Raw genomic sequence first — 12,091 nt, 5'->3', positions numbered from 1 at the left:
GTTTATAAAAAGTCAAGTCACATTTTATGACATATTTAAAGATGCTCTTTTATCATTTTTTTCCAATCATATTTGTTTTAACATAAATTACAGTTTCTAAAAGATTTTGATTTTTTTCTGTTGCGGTTAAGAGAGTTTTGAGAATAATTTTAGAAGTGGGCTTGTGTCTGTTTCAGCAGTTTTACAAAGCTGGGGGAATGAATCACTGATCAGTATCTTTCCTTTAAACCTTAAAAAATGTCGAGTTTTTCTGCTGAAATTACAATTATCTATAAAGTGCTAATTATCAATGGCTGTGGGCAGATAAGTAACTTAGATTTTGGCTATACATTCCCACACAATAATATTCTGTTATTTTCATTCTTTTCATAATGGGTGCAGTCACCCTTGTAAGAGTGTTAACTTAAATTTGTAAGCTTCAAACATAAACTGTACTTTATTTCAAATGTGCATTATTAATGCTCCTATCTCCTAAAGGGTTTTCTTTGATATTATATCGTAACAGTAAGTTGAAGTCATGCGTGCAAAATAAAAACAAATGCACCTAAATGTTAGTGAACTGCCTTTAGGAGGGTGCGTTTGCTGCTTTCTTACCTTTTTCCTGCGTCTGCTTGTAAACCTTTAAAAGAGCAGGATGTTCAATAAAGAATTAATAAGAAGTGACCATGGAATGAAAACAGCGAGAGAGGGCTGCATACTTTGAAACAGAATGTGCTTCAAGCACACAGTAGCCTTAAATACATCTAACTCATCATTTGTTCGTTGTATTTTATACAACATTTTTATAATTCTTCAAATATGCATTTTCATTGAAAAGAAGAACTATTACATCAAACCTGTAGTAGGGACAGTTAAGAGAAAGCTTTAAGAACAGAGTAGGTGAATTTTGTAATGAAAGAGTACATTAAAAGCTACAACTGTTGTTTTCGATAAATTAATAAAATATACTTTGTGAAAAAGTATATTTCTGAAGTAATTTTTTAAATATGCATACCCTTATATAGGAAACATATTGATAATGATGATGCATATATACTGTACATGCAAAATTCTCTTCTTTCTTATAATAGTAAAGCTTTTTGATTTTATGTTTGTAAAATTTCAAACACTTTTCTTAAATAGTTTGTAAACATGCCGTGCATAATCTGAGTATACAGTATAATCAATACAGAGTTGATTAACTGTTAAAACAGGGCTTCTTAACATCCATATGTTATGTGATGATAGATTGATTCAGATATAAATGTATTTATGAATACCACGAAGAGAGATGCACCTTAATATGACATGATATATATAAAAACATTCTTTAAATAATGTATCATAAAGTTATCATTCATCTTTAACAGCAACAAGGTAAATTGGCTTTTTCAAAATGCCATTTTATGTGAAAACAAATTACAGCCTTTGCAAAATCCCTTTAATAATTTCTGGAATACGTGCACAGGCACATTTTTAATTTGTAATTTAAATGGATGGAAATATATTTTCTTCAGAGTCATGACAATACTTTAAAATCCTGATTGCTTTAGTGATTAGGCTAAAATAAAGTGTTAAAAAGACTCATTTTTGTCATAAAAGCAGATTCTGCAGTCTGAAAATTACAGTACCTGATTTACCCTAATTTAGAAAAAAAGTTGTGAATGAAAGCCAAATAACGGCGCCTGCCATTCACATCACAGTCGGCACTGACAGGTGATTTATTCATTTTGAGTGGCAACACCAACAGTAACTACTTTTACTTATACAGTAATTTCTTTATATGAAAGTAGCTCAAAGTGCTTTACAATATTAATAGCCAAACAAATTAACAAAAAGAAAGTAACAACTAAGGGAATGTTATTGACAACAGTAGAGAATCCCAATGCCGTGCTTCATTACAGACTACGGTCAGATGCCAGGACTCCAAACGACTGGGTTTGAACTGCGGACTGGTCGCTCGCTGTCTCTCTGTTGGGTGCACATTCTCCCTGTGTGGTACTATGAGATTGTTTTCCTGATACTCCAGATTCCCTCTACATCCTTAAGTTTGGGATAACTGGCACCTCTCCATTGGACTGGTGTGTAGAAGTGAGGAGGTCTGTGATGGACTGGCACCATGTCCAGGGTTGGCTCATATCTTGTACCTAATGCTGCCCAGCTGTTGGCTCCCATTCTGCATGAATCTGTAATAGACAAAAATTGTTTAGAAGATAAAAGTGTGTTTTATGAAATTTCTGTTCCTAAGGATGATTATTTTAAGATCTTAAATTTTGATTGTTAATAAAATACAGCATGTCATTTTTCTGTTTATTGTAAGGAACAGCATAACTGGTAAGGGCATAGAAAACAGACATTTCATATTAAAATGATCTTGAAAGGAGGGTTCTAATTTAACCATCGAGTGCTTTAATGAAATAATCTGAACACTTACTGTGTTTCAATTTAAACACCTTGAAAATTTCACATCAGTGTCTTAAATTAACCTTTTATGGATATATACATTTCTTGTTTGAAATATTTCTATATACCAAACATGATTACATAATGCTGCAAAAACATTTTGTTACTAAAGTGCTGGTATTTTAAAACGTTCCTTTTAAATGATAAAATATGCATGCAATCCATGTTTTCTATGAAATCATTCTGTCCTACTTCCACATTCGGGCAAGAGGCACACTGGGTGACCTGATTTAGGGAGGCACTGAATGGGCTTTATGCAAATGAAGAAATAAGTCCTGCCAGCCGTAAGCAAATCAGCTTTGAGCATTTCTTACATGGGTGGTGACGGGTTTTTGTTTGTTTGTTTGTTTGTTTTTAATGAGAGACAACACATTTCAAGTTATTTCTCAATGCATTAAAAAGAGTAGATGTGGGCTGCACTGTCCGTATCACAACTGGAAGTAATGTGAACAATTTATTACACAACACTTAAAGATGTTTCAAAGTCGAATGACCAGATTTGTCCATCTTACACTGTAGATCAATTTTTTAGAAAATATCTTTAAGTATTGTGAAGTATGTTATAATCTCCTTCAAAGTGTGCAAGTTACTGTTATGCACATTAAATCAGTTTTAAAGTTAACAACACAGGTAAACAAACATCAGGTAATGCATATTTAAAGCTATTACTGTTTGTGTTACGTTTTCTTAAATGATACTGCATGTTAACTAGCTTGTAATGTTCATTATACAGTCCCATTATGCTGCAGGGATTGCCTAAAAGTGATTAAAAAAAAAAATGAAAAAGAAGTGAATGGACATTGAAATACTTGATTGTTTTATCATCCAGAAAGTCTGAACTACTGTCATTAAAACTGATCGAGTCTTAATGCCCCTTCCAGTTGTATTCTGCTTTGCAACAAATGTGTCTGATTGTTTAATTCAGAATAGGTTGTTGCTTATTGGGGGAAAAAAGGGAGGTCAATTGAGGCAGAGCCCGTTTTCAAGTTACACTATAAAACTGGGATACCTCATCAGATTTGTGGAATTGGTAAAGCATATGGTGACCTCCTGTCAGTAGGCACATTGTAGCAGCAGGACATGGCTTATTCAGAAGATTTATCATTTACATTTTTAAGTGTGCACTTGTAAAGGCAGAGGTTGTGGTTTTGAGTCATATCACTTATTACATGTGTGGTTTAGCATCCTTGGAACCTTAGGACTTGTGATTTGAGGGAAGTTGTTTATCCAGCCTGTGCACTAATCCCTGAACCTCTGCACGTGCCCTGGTGCACATGCTACCCATGACGGAAGGTGCGACCGAAAACAAAACTGGGCAATTCACAATGCCACTTCCCAGGCAGTTCACATTAATAATGTACTCAACCGTTTATTGTCTCTTCAGTTTAACAATCACTTTTTTTGTTTTATTTGTTTGTTTTGATCTAATTATTTTCAGCTAATTATGTTAATATTTTCACTTTGAACATTTTATGTTTTATTGAACCTATATCAGTCACTATCTCGTTATACTTTGAATATTTCTGTAGTTGGCATGTTTGTAGAAGTAATGGACATTCACTGTGCTGAGGTGGGCTGTATGTAAATAAATTAATCCTGTCATTCAAGGGCATCAGTGGATTAAATTGACTGTTATTGGATTATATTAATATCTGTACCATACTAGTGCATTTAATTACATGATCAGAAATCATTTATATACTCCGTGTCCACAATAATTTAGGACTGGGTTATGAATTATTAACACCAAAAATGATTAGCTGTAACCTTACAAAAATTAATACGATGAATGTAGTAGAAAAAAAAGATGTTTAAATGAAAAGAGGAGAAATTTTTTTTTTTACTGTAGTCCATCTTTTATATAATCTAAGGACAAAGCTCAAATTAGAATTTGATTATGTTCAGCCTGTCGGGAGCTCCATTTATGATGCATTTTTCAACTCTTTCCAAAATGCGTGCCAGCAGTGAAAGGTGTGGCTTTGATATGCTGCAACACCACCAATTAGAGCCCCCTGATTACTTACATTAATTATGAAATGACCAAGAAATCACAAATTTTATTTTTTTGGAAGTCTTTTGTCTGAATAAAATTGTCACTTGTCTATTGAATGATCATTTTCAGAATTATACAGGACTTGGACAAGTGGAATTTGGATGTTAAACTACCTTGTATGTATGTATTTTGTATACTTGTATAATGTTTTTTCTAATTATGTTTCAGCAGTGTAATTGTTTTACTGTATTTACAGTTATTTTATAGCATGGTGAGGTCAAAAATAAAATTGTGCTTGTGAAGAATAAATTCCGCTGAGTTTAAACTCTCTTGAATTTCCAGACCATTTCAATTCTAATCAGGATTGTATAAAATGATTGTTGTTGTTGTTGTTGTTGTTGCTGCTGTTGTTATTTATATTAGTAATAAACTGCCTGAGCTGCTTTCTCAGCAACACACCGTGTTTTCCAGCTCTGCTGATGTAATTTGATCTAACTTTAAACAAGCTTTTTCCTCCACGACTTACTCTACATAAATAAACAGATTAAATTAGCACAAGAAGATTGATGAACATCTGGCTCTGGTTTCATTTGTAGCAGCCGAGAGCCGCACATAATATGTTCTCTTTTCTCTTATTGTGTTAGCCTCATGTCTTTAGGATGGAGAGGGGCAGTTGGGCTGGGCTTTCATTTACACTCAAAGTTCGCACCATTAGTTTTCAAAGGCGAAAGGAAACCCAACTGATTGTGCACAGCATTGTGCAAGTGTGAATAAAAAGAGCTCTTTTTAAAGACTATTAACAATCTCTTCTGCACTATCTGGTAAACAGACATACAAGTGCAGTTGATTTTAATCTTCATGAAAAAAAATAGAGGGAGAGAGAATTATTAGACATTGAGTGTTATTCATTTGAGCAGAACCAGGATGACATTACTGACTTTTTTATTTAGATTTGGTTTTGGTTTTTCTTTGCCTTTTTGCTTTTCTCAGCCACTCGGGATAAAGTTAGATTTATCCAACCAGGAGTACAAGCCTTTGGGAATATGGTTGCATTCCAGTGGTCCTCCTGGCTAGACAGTGGTAGTAATTATACAATGAGCAAAATGTAAAAATGTACACTGCAGTAATGTGCATGCATTAATTAAAGTAAATTCAGGCACAGGAATTTACAATTTAAAACATTTGTCATTTTGTTATGTTACTGACATTACAGATTATGATTCCCCAGATCTAAAACTAAATTTCCCTTTTTTTTTTCGTTTTGAAAGCTATGTGTCTTCAGATTGAAAACTTGCTTTACTTACATATGGAAGTCCTTCAGTTAGCTTTCCGGATTGTTTATTTTTCTGCACGTCTGCAATGAGTAAAAAAAGTAATATTGTACAGAGTAGGAAGTGGAAACTTTCATTATAAAATCAGCAAAAATAGAGAAGTAATTTTGCTTCCAATAAAGAAAAAGGTGAGGACGGAGTCGGATTCAGCGTAATGTGGTAACAGTCATCTGTGAGGGATTGCGACACAGAGGTCGTCATTTATTACAGCTTTCATTTCTTTCCACATTTCTGACTTGATGTTTTTTATGTAATTAATGAGGTTGCTACTGTAACATATTATGAAATAACATTTAACCACACTGCATTTCAGTAATATCTTTGAATGTTAGTACCTAAGGAATTCATTCATCTTTTTTCACAAACTTGCATTCTTCTTGCCTGTGGTGTAGGATATTGAAATCTAACCCTGCAGCAACATACATTAGGCAGAAAATGTACCGAGGTGGGACACTCGTGCACACATTCACACTCTCGGGTTGCCAGGGTGGAGACACCAGTCAGCGTAGCTGCATGCCTGTCTAACGTGGGACAACATTAAGGTACAAAGAGGAAACCCACTTGAACATCTGAAGAACATGCGCACCCCACTCAGAAGGCAACCAAGTCAGCACAGTTGACCAATCATCCATCCATTATCCAACCCGCTATATCCTAGTAATGAATATTTAATTTAGTTAAATGGAATACAGTGTTTAATGACCACATGTAACATACTGTAAAATGAACACTTTTGGTCCTCTTCTTGCACTGTGATGGACTGGCAACCTGTTCAGGGTTTATTTTTTTTGCTAGCTGGGATAGTTTGCAGCACACCCCTGTGACCCTGTTCGGGACAAAATGGGTTAAAAAGGACTGACTGACTGTCCACTTCTTCTCTAGGTTTTTGTTAGCAGTGTAGTTAAATTTCATCAGAAAAGTTTTATAATTATACCTAAAATGTATGAGACCTTTCAAACTCAGTTATACACTGGCATAAGCATATAATGAGCTTTAATTGAGCTGCTTAAATACAAAGAGTAAAAAGCTTGACGTTAGGTGAGCAGGACTTTTTCAGAGAATGTCGAGTTTATGAAGTTCAGGTAACTCACTATTTACTAACTTCCTCTACTGAGCTGCTCCGTGGTCAGTTTCTCCACATTGGCCTGTTCAGCCCATTTTTAGATAGGTGGCTTTAAAAGTGTACCCACGTCTGAGACCTTGGGAATACATGATTAAAAGTAAAATTTCCAAAGCCATTATAAAGTGGACATTATTTCAGGAGATATCAGGGCGTGGAAGAGGCATTAACTGTGCAAATGGAAGAGCCACTAAAAACGGCTTGATTCTGATATGTTGAGTACAAACACTGAGAATCAAGTTGTTGCAAACTCACTCTTTCCTCTGTTCACTTTATCTGAGAGAATTTCAAGCAAACTTCATAATTATAAAATATGCAAGATGCCTTACTGTTTTTCGTTATGTGGCATCTGATGCCTTTCTATTCCAGGGTATACAATATAAGTGATTCCCTATTTTTTTACAGTAGCCTTATACCCAACATTAGTGAGTTCATCCATTAACTTCACTTGTCTCACTCTTACAAATAAAGGTGCCAGACTGATGCCTTTGAGAAACCATTTTTGCTCCCCAAAAGACCCATCCGCTTGAAGGTTCAGAAAGAACCTTTATTTATTTACATCTGTATTGGGCTCCACACATTATTTAACTACATGTACTGCAGATGTTAAGAGATTTTTGAAATACCAGTAGGTTTATGATTTTAAAAGGGCTCTCACTACATACACTAACACAGGTTAGGTCGAAGTGGCCTTAATATGTTAGGGTCGTGCTAGGTAGCCTACCATACATTAAAGATTTCAGGGTTTTTTCTACATTTAGGAAGTTTTTCAAAGCACAAAGAATCAACTTCATATGCAGTCCCAGAATGAAGTGATGCTTTGTCAAGCAGTGCTTCTACAATAAACCATACAGCCAAGTATAGAATTCTAAACTGATATTAAAGAACTGCTATTTTAAGAGTGTGGGCAGAGTTCTGTGATCCATCCATCCCTCCATTTTCCAAACCTGCATTCTCCTGAGCAGGGTCACAGGGCGCTGGAGCCCAGGTCTTAAAGTTTTAATGCATGAACTGCACAGAAACCAACAAGCTTTCCTACATCTGGAAAGAAAGCATACATTTATTGTTTTACATCATAACCTTGGCCAAGACGTTCATAACACCGTTTTGTTTTGTACCTTCCTTCTATTTCATTCTTTTAAAACACACCCCGCTATACCTGTCCATTGCTAGTCAACAGCCATTCAGTTATCTTTTGCAGGGAGTAGTGTTAATTATGATTCTGTTCAAGGTTCTGTATTTTTTTGTGATTTATTTAGCTTTATTTAGTTTTATTATTGATGAAATTTACATTTTTAGAAGTCCTTTATATTGGACAGATTAAATTGGACATTTTACAAACATTCATTTGAATTCAATTCAATTTAATTGCTTACTGTTTTTAAAGCCCTGCTCTCTTTCCTGACATTTTAAAATTCTTCCGATTGCTGGTAGTATTTTAGTAGGTGGTGTTTGCTTGCTCGCAGCCCTAGGACTCCTGGTCCATTTCTGGCTGCAATGGCTTCCTGGGCTCTATTTATGCTCTCATTGTGTTTGCGTGGTTTTCCTCTTGGCACTTTCCTCCTATGACCCAAACAGGTGAACTGGCCCCACACTCATGTCCTGCAATGGACTGTTGGCCCATCTCGTCTCGGTTTGGCTCTCTATTCAGGATAGACTCTGCTTACAAACACAAGTTCGCATTAAAAAGTCTTTAGTATAGTTTGTGTTTTACACGGATTTGAATAATTGCTTGAAACAAATGATTTTAACATTATTCCATAATTCAGAGAGAAGGAATGTTTGAACTTCTATTTTTTACAGTGTAAACAATAAAATGACATCTCAGTGAGGCATTTGTGTCCAGGGTTAGCCAAAATATGAGAAAGAAGAAGAAAGCACAAGAGCGTCAGTGAAAAGGAGTGGGTGAATCTCTCTTGCACAACAAGTTGGGTTGTGTCCTGTAATGGCTCCTTGCTGCCTTTAACTAGATCACAGTGTTACTCGCTGATAAGAAGCTGGGTGGAACGTTTCATTAAAGTGCATGAAGGGTGTGGAGTGTAGCTTGCTGGGAGGGTTCACGTTACTAGACTTCCCTCTCCTTTGCATACAGGACAAACATCAGCCTTGCTAGAGTGAGAATGAGGCTTTTTAGAATTTACAGTCCTTCATCCTAGTCAATTTACATTAATCTTTGCATTGTAAATACATTATAGCATATACAATTTGCAAAATAAAGTGCTTAAATAATCATATCAATCTTACTTTTGCATATGCATTTCACAGTGAGATCAAGGATAAGGTGCTTTGTACAAAATGTTATAATAAGTGATGGAAGCAGTTAGGCACATGTATATTACCAGAGTTCAGGACAAAATACGAGAAAGGCAACAGGAGTGTCCATTAGTATAAAACTAAAAGGTCAAATGTAAGTTACACGTGTTAAAATCTGGAGACCAAATGAGGGAACAGACAGAGAGAAATCAGATTAAGGTTCAAATGTAGCTGGTAACTAGACTATATACAATTTTCAGCATACTGTTCTTACTGAAGTCCTTGTAGAGATAAACACTTTGATGTATTTCACAAGTCTCACCCCAGTCTCAGCTGAAAAAGCAAACTTAATTTGTGTTATAATATCCTTCAACACTCTAAAGCAGTGTCATTAGATTTTAGATTTAAGACAAACTATTGGTTTTATTGATAAGTGTTTTCTTACACAGGTACGTAGAACCCTGGCTTATCTGTACATGTTTGGCACAACATCCATCCACTGTTGCTGTTCTCAGTCTTTGGACCTGTAGACATTACGTCAGCTGTCAAGACTGCTTCAAGTTCTGATTTTTCATTAATAATTTGGCCTGTTCTACCATTTTGCACTATGTAAACACATATGAACACACTGTAGCAAAACTGGTTGTCTCTGGTGAATTTCATTCCAGCATTATATGATGATAACTACTTCAGGAACACTTGGATTTGGGTTTTTCTCAAGGCAAGAGCCTCCCAAGGCTTCTTCTTTCCATGGGGAATTTTAGTTTTCCTCTCTCCTCTTACATCCCTTTAAAACCATTACTGTCCTATAATAAAATTATTGTACAAGATTAAAAGTACAAAATAATTAATAACTATTAACATGCCTGCGCGTCAGAGGACCTCCTCACAGGTTCAATCGAAGTATGCAATAACCTGCCGACACAAGAGGGAGCACTCCCACTAACGCTATCATGTCCTTTCCTCACAGTGTTGAGAAGCCTTCTGATCAGGGCATTTGACCATTCCGGTCCAGCCATCATAAAACCCTGGATGTCCTGGAAGAAGCAACCCGCCAGATGGAGCTCTGCTAGCAGCAACTGCAACCCTGCTACTCTTTGTTATCATTTAATTCCTACCTACGGGACACACGCAGAAGAGCGTCATTTCTTTTGTTTGTTTTTCTTTGTCCATGGACAACAAAAAGAATGACCCGGTTGGCACCCCAGAATCTACTTGCTGTCTGTAGACCTGTCACTGGCCCCACTATCCATACAAATATTTATGCACTTCTCTGTTACTATATACCTCATGGTGTTTTGTATTTTACTGGTACTGGTCTATATTTTTAAATCTGTCCAGAACTTTGAGCAAAACATATGAGAAGAGCATTACACATTAATGAGTTGAATATCCATCTCCCTTACAATCGTCATTCCCACAAACCTCAAATCATTGCACACGGCTACATTTTAGCATAAAATACAAAGCTGAATGTGTTACTTCAAATTAAGGAGGTTCCATACTTCATAGTCAGCCTAATGGTTCATACAGAATGATGGTGCACTGATCAGCATGCAGCCTCACAGATCTTGCATTGTATGTTCATATTTCATTTTTCTTTGGGTATTCCAATTTCCATTCCACTTCCAAAGACATTTCTGATAGATTAACTAGCAATTCCCAGTCAGTTCTGTTTGTGAGTGGGCCTGCTCTCCATCCAGGGTTAGTTCCTGCATTACACTTGATGTTGTTGGGATAGGTTCTGGCTCCTCACAACCATAATCTGGATGAAGAATGTCTGAGAATGTTGTATGATATTATAGCTTTTTAATTATTGATCTAAGAATTACATCACATTTTGCTTCTGATTACAAAATGCCATGTACAATGAGGAAGGTCCATTCATTTTCTTAGTAGTCTTTTAGTGTTTCAGGATTGTAAAGATTGTTATCTTCAGCATCAGGCAACAAGACAGGAAGCAACACTGGGTACAGTGCCAGTCCGTCACAAGGCCTGGGACAAAGGAGGTGTGCCAGTCACTCTGACGCGCAAATCATTTGAATGTGAGAGCAAAACCATACAAAAAAATGTAAAATCCACACAAAGGATGACCATAAGCTCACATCTATCGAGCTCCATGGCAATAAAATTAATTTCTAGCACTAATCATGATGAAAAAGATGACACCTAAAATACAGAAAGTAGTTTAAAAAACAAGAAATGTTCACATTAATTAGAATGAAAAATGCAAGCAGTAGAAAGTTATTATTTAGATTTTCCTGGGACAACCACAAATGCAAAGAAATGCAGCTTCTTTTAGGAGGCAACAGAGAAACTTTGGTTCGACAAGCAACAAAAAGGGCGAACAAGAGGGGCAAAAATTGTTAAGAGAGGTAAATTGTTTTAAATAAATACATTGTTTAAATCTGTTTTTAAAATAAACATTTTAGAAGCACTGGTGACAGTGAGTGATCACCATACTTAAAAATCTATTGCCTAAATTATTTCAAACAATATAACAGGTCTGACTTGCTGTCTTTAGAGATGTAACAAAGCTAGTTGGTGGTACAATAATGAATGTGTGAACCGTCCAAAAGCCTGGTTTTTCTGGGATTTTTGTAATTCATTAAGGCGTATACAGCTAGTAGAAGCATTTGAAATGTGACATACTGTAGGAGCTACAAACACTGTACTTACAAAAAGGGAATGCAATTGAAGCAGGTCTGTCTACATACGGTATTCTAGTATTTTTTTACTGCCATAATAAATGTCAGTGACATAGAATTTAATTTGGTGAAACTCATATAATTGAAACATTCATCCATACAAACATAAAACATGAGGGCAACAGTAATCCTTATTTTCTAACAGGCCCTGGCTACCAATGTAATGAAAACACATTTAAGCATATTCATAAAAAGTCATGTTAAATTTATCAAACTTAATATTAAATTCATGCATTTGATGGCT

Source organism: Polypterus senegalus, chromosome 14 (assembly GCF_016835505.1).
Source record: "Polypterus senegalus isolate Bchr_013 chromosome 14, ASM1683550v1, whole genome shotgun sequence".
NCBI classification, from domain to species: domain Eukaryota; kingdom Metazoa; phylum Chordata; class Cladistia; order Polypteriformes; family Polypteridae; genus Polypterus; species Polypterus senegalus.
Note: the sequence above shows the minus strand (reverse complement) of the source record.